This window comes from Corvus brachyrhynchos, unplaced genomic scaffold (assembly GCF_000691975.1).
Source record: "Corvus brachyrhynchos isolate BGI_N302 unplaced genomic scaffold, ASM69197v1 scaffold99, whole genome shotgun sequence".
NCBI classification, from domain to species: domain Eukaryota; kingdom Metazoa; phylum Chordata; class Aves; order Passeriformes; family Corvidae; genus Corvus; species Corvus brachyrhynchos.
In genome coordinates this window covers 3044837-3053546 of record NW_008239778.1, presented here as the reverse complement: position 1 = coordinate 3053546, position 8710 = coordinate 3044837, and positions in this window count along the sequence as shown.

Below are 8710 nucleotides of genomic sequence, written 5' to 3'. Positions count from 1 at the left end.
TCTTTCCCTCCCTTACAGCCAGGTCAGTGTCTTTAAAAGCAGGTGGATGTATTTACCTTGTACCATTTCAAGCCTTTTAACCACAGAACAGAGCAAGACTCTTTATTTTTTAAAGCAGGGTGCTCACTGACGCTGGGCTTGGCCAGTCTCCCAGCAGACATGAGAGTTGTTTACACTTGACAGACTCAGACACACTACAGCACCTATGGAAAAGGCTCTTCATTCCTGTTTCATCTTTCCACTTAGGTAATTCCCTTTCCCCTTCAGATCACTACATGTATTTCTAAAATTAATCAACACACGGCCTTTATTGTGTATTTTATCCTGTAATTCAGAAAATGGGCTTGCTGCCACTGAAGTTCTACAAAATACTCCCAAAGCTGATTTTCACCAAATGAGACTTTAGGAGCAGGAGCTGTGCCGGGCCAATAGACCCTTCTTTGTGTTCCCTGTGTCCCTGCTGCTGTCACAGAGGGACAGATGGCCCATCTGAGCACCACCAAGAGCTCAAGTAAGAGGTTGCTTCGCTTCAGCTCCAACTGTTTGGAAGCAACAGTCAAGAGTCAGTTCCATCTACCTCCCCTCACTTAATGTGATCAGATTTTCCCAACTCCTTTGCACAGGACCTCCATCCTGTAGGAATGCTGTTTTTAGCTGAAGAGACAAAATATTCTGGAACACTCAGGATGTCTTTAGGTAGCTCCTGGGGATTGTTCAGTGAATTTTCCAGTGGTTAAATCCATATTCTCATATGTGTCAGAGTCATTTAAAGTGTGATCTTGCACCTTGTTTAACCAGACCATGACAATATAAAACAACTCAATGTTAGTCTCAAACTGCACATCATTGCTGTCTCTCAGCAGTTTTTGTAGATATTAACAAAAAATGCTGTTTTCACTGAAATTTTGCAGCATCTTCAATCAGGGAAGGTGAAGGAATAGTTTTATCAGATCAGAGAAAAAGTAGTCTCTTGTCTCAATCACAGACCACCTGAAGTCACTTCAGGAAAAAATGAAAGAAACTGTACAGGGTTTAAAGCTACTGCCTAATTTTAGAATAAAACATTTCCCTAAGGATCCTTACAGTAACTTTCATTCATGTCAGGGATTTTTTTTTCTTGTTGCCCACCAAAAACCTTTGGAAATGTTTGTTTGCAGTGAACACAGCACTGCTGGGCCATAGGAAGGTGGGTACAGCAGGTATAGATGTATTTTACAGCTCTTCCACTGGCTCAAGCCAAGCTGGAGTCCCAGTATCTCCTCAGGGCTGTATTTTGTGTGTGTACATGTTAAACATCAGACTGCAATGTTTTATGTACCCATAAAATTATAATGCAATCAGTAACAGATACTTATTGAACAACATCCTGATTTTATAAACAGACCTAAATTGTCTCCAAACGTCCTACCCCACTTCAAAAAGCAGTGTCACAGACATCACTTTTTACAACCAAACCCAGCCCGTGGTTATCACAAGGTGTGAAGTAAAGCAATGTTTGGGCAGTAGTTATAACATTCCTCATTGTTACCTGTAAGCATCAGAGGAATACAAAGTGCTTTGATCTAAGGAAGAGGCAGTGCAGGATTCCAGGTAGAGTTTAGCAGAAATTTATTTCATGAAAAGCTTCATTAACCTGAATTGTTTTACATCTCATTAGCTTCAGACACTCCAGTTTAGCATATGTTCACGTCTTCCACTTCTGCAGTCCTTCCTCCTCTGTCAGATGGTTCCTGAGTGTTTTGCTATACACCAGCAGTTGCTCCCACCACCACTGCTGGACACTGCTCTGGTAAAACATGCTGATTCTGGAAATACTTCGGCTGGCACGAAAGCCTTTCAAGGGAAGGCTGAAAGCAGCATTCCTCTTGGCTACAGAAAATTAATTTTTCTAAAGTTTAAATTTATTTGCCATGCTAGAAAGAGTTCCCTTCCACATCCCTCGTGACACAGGATCTAGTCAAGAAAAATTGGTGAAACCTCCATGTCCCACAGTCCCAGAGATCACACGCTCCAGGGACAGAGACCATCAAACCTTTGTCCTGGCATTCCTCTGTGAAAGCCAACAGCTGCCCACCTCACTAGAGCACATCTTTTACTCAGACGTGTGGCAGCACCTTTTCTCCTTTCTGTGGATCCCTCTAATCCAAATTCCATTCCTTTGATTTTCCCATCTTCAGTTTTCTCCTTGTTACAGTCCCAACTTCCTGTGCCCTTTCCTGCTTTCAAGTTATGGTGCTCTAAGCATGTTAAATTCCTGCCAATCAAAGCTGCAGAGCAGGGGGCTCTCCTGAGAACACTCACCTGTCTTCTGCTGCTTTAGGCTACAAGAACTGAGCATTTGAAATCTTTATTTTGGTGCCTGTGAAGGTCTGACCTTGGAGATGGCAGTGTCTGAGGGCCTCTCACTGACACATCACTGCACCGGTGGCTGTTAGGTCAAGGCCTTTCAGAGCAGTCTTGAGAAGATGAAAAAGAGAAACTGAAGAAATCTGGAGAAAGGTCAGCACCTAAAGGCCGTGAAATAGTCCTGGCTCAGGTAGTTCATCTCAACTCATTGCAGGACACTCCTCTAGTTCTAAAAGGAATAGCAAGAGAATTGAAATCTCACTATCAGTGAATACCATTTGGAATATTTTTAATTAGCATTTTCATTATCACCATCTACTTTGGAGCCCTCTCAAAACCTTTCTAAACAGATCTGTGCAGAGCACCTTACAAGTACATGACGATGCAAGGCTGGATCACAGTTCCATGAGTTCCCCAGGACACAGCCAGTTTGCTGAATGGCACTAACACTCCATTGCTCCTCTAATCTATGTTGGGAAAAGTGCTGTAAATCCAAGGGCACCACTGCCAGGGACAATCCTAAGGGACTCTGTGAAGCTGTCTGTGGCTGCTGCCACAGTGTGAGCTCGGGACACTCCTCAGAGGGAAGCACTGAGCAGGGAACAAACAGCCTGAGAGTTCAATCAGGTTCAAATCCCAGCTCCACCTGACCAAGACACTTCTCTGGGCTTTACTACCATTAAAAACAACCCTGTAGATGACACTGTTCCCTCTCAGTAAAACACTGCTCAGTTGAGGGTTTTTTGGTTACTTATTAGTGAATTGAGTATTACGCTCGTCCCTCCCTCCATGTAATTCTTTTTTCAAGAGACACAATTTCAAAAGATGGGAGAAAACTGCAATACTAGTGCCAAAGTCCTCCTGTTGGTCTCTTCAGAAGCTGAGAACTGCTGGCACTAGCCCAGGAAAAGCAACAAAGAACAGGAGGAGTTTGGAGAGCAGCTAGACTTGCAAACCTCAGAGCACTGTAGAATAAACCAAACACAAAACAGAATGATGATTGGCAGCGATGGGATGACTGTGCTGCTGGAAATGAAAGTGCTATGAATAATCAGGCACCTCTGACCCAGGAAAACATTGACTTCATTTGCAGCACAAAACAGATTGCAGATGGTATTGGGGAGGGGAATCCAGCTATTCACTGTGCTTTCCCCTCACCAGAAAAATTCATTTCCTCTGTACTGTTGAGCAATGAAATGCACCTGATTGGATCTGCTGAGACAGCTGCACATAGAAGATCTGGAATGAAAAATTAAAGAGCCCATGGGGTGATGCTAAAGGTAATCCTATTAAAACAGTGGGCCGAGGGCGAAATGCACATATAACTCCTATTTTAATAAAGAATTAAAACAAATCCCTTAAAGGAAAAAATTTATTTGGACATTTATTTGAAATCCTAATGTCATTGTTGCTGAGTTAGATGCTGGATGTCAGTGCACAAACAAGGATGTTTCTCATTCCCCACTGCTCCCCCTGTTTGCTCCTATTACTGCTCACTTCATCCTGCACTTCCAGCTGCTCCCTGCCTCCCATCTCCCTGCGTGCTGGGCACACCTCTCTGCTCTCTGCCAGCCCTCTCTGCTCTGGCTCACATCCCTGTGAGTGCTCGTTCCTGTCCAGCCTCTGCAGGGACAGGTGACAGCTTCACCTGGGGCTCTCAGCACTCCCTGCTCGCTGTGACACATTTCCCATGGCCAGGACTCCAAGGGAGAAGGGAGAGCAGCAGCAAAGGCCCATCTTTAAAGCAGGCTGAGGGCCCTGGGTGCTCCTGTCCTCAGTTGACACCAGAAGAGTGAGGCGGCTCTGACTGGAAAGAAGCCTGAAGATACAGAATAACATTATCCCTTGTTATCCCTGGTCTCAGCCTTTGGCTAGTGGAGAACAAGATGCAGCAAAGCCTGCCTGGGAAGCAAATGCAAACAGCTCAGAATGTCCCTCTGGAAACCTCCCTTGCCTTCAGCATGTCCATGTCTGACATACACAGGTCCTTGCTGAAACTCAGGTGTCACAGCCCCTCTGACAAATGCTGCCTCAGAACAAATGAATTGAAACACTGGCTTTCCAGGGCCATTAGAAATAAAGTCCAGAGGTGAGGAGGAAGAGGAGGAGGAGGAGAAGGAGGAGCAGGAGGACGCATTTGGATCTTTTTCTTGCCCCTCCCCAGCATCACTGGAGGACAGATGTTTGTCACATCAGGAAATAAAATGGATATCTTATAGTAGGAAGCTCAGCTTGGGTTTAAGGCAGGTTTGCCTAAAGAAGCAACATGTACTTACTCATAGTTAAAGAAGTCTGCCCTGGAATTGTTGGAATAACAGAAAAGCCAATCACTTGTCAAAGTAGACCCATCCCATTGCCACACCTCTAAGCTGTCTACGAGATCTCTCTTCACCTAAACAGGCTATTCTTTTTTGGTTAAACATTTGCATTTTATGGAACATCAGCAAATGGGAATCTTTCCCCTTTCCTCCCATACCTTGCCATTAAAAAGAGACAGAAGTGTCTCAATTAAGTTGGCAAGTCCAGGCAATCCCAGTATGACAATTTTCTTCTTCCCCAGACACAGATCACTGACTTCTTAAGAGCCACCGGTGTCAACATTTCAATAACAGAATCACAAAACAGGTTGGGTTGGAAGGGACACCTTCCACTGGACCAGGCTGCTCCCAGCCCTGTCCAACCTGGCCTTGAACACTTCCAGGGATGAGGCAGCCACACCTTCCATGGGCAACAAGTCCTGTTGTTCTGTCATCCTCATCCTTCCAAGAGCACTTTGAGCCTCTGGTAAAGTGCAGCAGAGAACATTCACTGGTGATTGCTCCAAGTCAGGAGACACAGAGCTGGGAGCCATCGTGTTTAACCACACACACTGACCTTTGAGGGGAAGGCTGCTGCTATGACAGTAACTGCACCTGCTCCATGGCTAATGTGCTCCCACTTGCACATGGAGATGGTGATGGATCCCATTGATTCACACGCCCTCAGAGAAGGATCAGACCCCACAGCGTGGGCAGGTTTATAGGGTACAGATGCCCATACCCAGTGCCCAAGGAAAACAATTCTAAAATTAGAACTGCAATTTTCTTTAGGAGCTCTTCCCCCTCCCTGTGCATGTCAGGAAGGCAGCTCTGTCGTCCATGACTTCCAGGCAAACAAAGGGCCAAAGAAAAATAATTCCCTTGCTCAGGAGCTTACCATACAATTCCCATTCAATTATTATTCCCAAATTAATTGGAAGGACAACTCAGAGAGATTACTGGCTTGCAGGGGCTTTTGTGGTAAAAATCAGATCATAAACATGATTTTCTTGGATAAAAGATTGCCTAAACACTATCCAGCTGCCACTGAGCATCCCCTTGGTGAACATCTTGTCATTCCTAATACAAAACCCAGATAATATGTTTACTACAAAAAGAACTGGATTGGTAACCAGCCCTTTTCACCTCTCCTCTTCCCCACTGCACTCACACCCACATACTTCTCTGCAAGGCTTCTAAAAATCATTGATGGGGACTCTGCTCCTTTCTACTGTGATCTGCATTTTATTCCACTACTGGATGAATCCGTATTTATCCAAATGGGCTAAAGAAACACCTGGTTTTACTGCAGAAATATTCTCAGCAAGAAGTCAGGATTCTTTTGCAGTTCATGTCCTCCCTTAGAGCTCTGCCTGCTCCCACCTCTGCCATACCAGTTCCAGTGACATCTTCTCTGCCCTGGGTTGCCAATATACACAAAAATGAAGTTCATGCACTGAAAAGGCAACCTACCAAGACAAAAGGCTGTGCAGAAGTTAACAGCTGCACTGTTTGCCAGACTGGAGATTAAGCAACAGTCTCAGACCTGCATTTCTTAAAGTGATGTTTTCATTAAGCAGGATAGATATTCCTGAAGAAAATGCCTACAACCAAGATTTCAAACATAGGTGCCTAAGATTAGGCTCCCAAACCTATCTTTAAGCTCCTAAATCTTTAAGCAAATGGCCTGGTCCTCTCGAGTATTGATCACAGAGTGACTCAGCGCACCTTCGCTAGGAACTGAGGGATGAGAGGCTCTTGGGAAAACAGGAATGAAAAAAGGAAGAAGTCAGGCCCCTTCCTAAGGTACATGCTGGTAGAATAAAACAGGTAGCTTGAAGTCAGCACTTTCAAAAATTATTCCCTCCATCTTTTACATCAGTTTCAAGCCTACTGCCCAACACATTTGACACTGAAAAGCAAATTATACCTGCATACATGAATGCATGAATTCAATTTAAAAGACCTTTTCACAATACTATGAAAAGACCCACCAGAGTGTATGAGCAGATGCAGTCAGACTGTGGTGCCACAGTGTGAGCTGAGTCCCGGGCAGGTCGGGTTTGGTCATTGCACAGACTCCTGGTTTTAGGGAGACAGGGTGTGTTTCCCAAGTCTGCTCCAGCTCTCTTGGCAGGGTCAGGCCTGCTGGGATACAGACACATTCCAAATCTGGGCACTTAAGAGGGCATTTACAAAGCACCTTCATACAATGGGATTTGACAGCATGTACATTAATCTCTCCAATTAGAGCTATTTGACTCTTGCAGGGTATGTAGGCAATTTACATACTAATAACAAAACTGCTAGGAAATATTAAATGACACAGAGTGAGACCCACACAATTTGATCAGCTACACAGCAGCAGGATCAAGAGCCTCCTCATATCAACCCTTGTTTCTCTTATAAGCCAAAAGCTCTCTAAGAACCTTTCCAAGGCTTTATTGGATTACAATGAGGGTAATTATAGCACTGAGATGAATCCAGTGGCTCTCTTGTAATGAAATACAGCCAGTTGTAGCTACTTGAGCGCCAGCCTGACTTGGCAGGGCCTCACAGACACTGTTTCTTTCATGCATTTTTTGCCTATTCCGAGGGATGAGATGACTGCTCCCCAGTCCCAGGCAGCCTCACAGGCAGGATGGGAGAACCAAGTGCTCAAAGGAGGCCTGAAGAGTGAACAGTGTTCGCAAACCAGCAGAAGGATCTCTCAAGAAAACTTTTGCCATAAAAGTTTGGGGATAATGGAGGACTTTTAGCTTTCTTAGTTATTTCAGAATTTATTTCAACAGACACTGCACAGGCATTGCATTGTGGGGAAGGGAAAGAAAAAGCAGAGGTGATAGATCTACTGCTAAGAAAAAATAAAATCAGCTAAATTTGGCTGTTTGGGCCTTTCTGCACTCATATGATGCTATTCTTAGGTGGAGAGTGTCTACCTCCTTTAGCTTACTTTCCATACTGGAATTCTACAGATTCTAAGCCAAGAGGACATATGTACCTAATGGTAAAGGCACCAGCTGAGCTCCAGCCACTGGGCAGTGCAGGGCTACAAGGGGAAACAAGTGCAGGGGAGAGGAACAAGACAGAATTCAGCCATCTATTCTGAAATAGAATATGGGGGCAAACACCAATTTTCATTGCTGGAGTACTGACACAGGACACCTGTGCAGGTGCTGATTTTTTCAGTGGAAGTTAGGAATGAGTTAGCAAAAACCCAGCCATCAGGGCTGGTGCAACTCTGAGCTGTCACAACTGACCCAGGCTCAGCACAGGCCCCTCAGAACCACCCCCTGAGCCTTTTTTCCCCACTTTTGACACCCATGGCTACATCAGCAACGTTATAACGTTCACAGCTGTTCTGCAAAACAGTTTGCAAAAGACAATTCAGCTGCAGAAGTAATGAGGGCAAAGAGGAATAAAACACAAGATGTTCTTAGGAGAGAGCAGCCCAGACAGCATCTCCAAATCTGTCGCCTGGAAGGCCAAGCTCTGCCATCTGCACCTTCAGCCACAGCACAGGGAGTTCCTGAGGTGCTGTGACATCCTTTTCCAGAGCAGAGCACAGGGCTACTTGTTTGGGAAGGAGAGAAACAGTTACATGAAACATCTTTGGCAATTAGAATTCTGCTGACAGGAATGTCACGCCACATCACTGGTGGAAGAAGTGAACCCTCTGGAGAAGTGGTTACACACCCTGGTATTGTGACTTAGACATGTCCTGCCCACTTGGTGCCTTTACAGGCATTTGGCAGAACCTAGAAATAATCACAGCTCTGAAGGCAATTTTTATGCAAAGCAGAGCTCTAAAACTTGTTAAAAAAATATCCACAAACAGCAGTAAAGGTCACCTGTCCCTGCTTTGGGAATGAGGGAAGGGGAGGAAAAGATCAAAAGGATTACCTGAATGGACTTATAAAATCCCACCTTTTGGAGCTGTTTCAATGTGTATCTTACTCACTATTTTGATTGGAAAGAGCAAAGAACAAATGTTGAGGGTAGGAGGAGAATATACAAACAATTACAGAAAATGCACATTTTGACAACTTGTTTGATTATCATTCAGT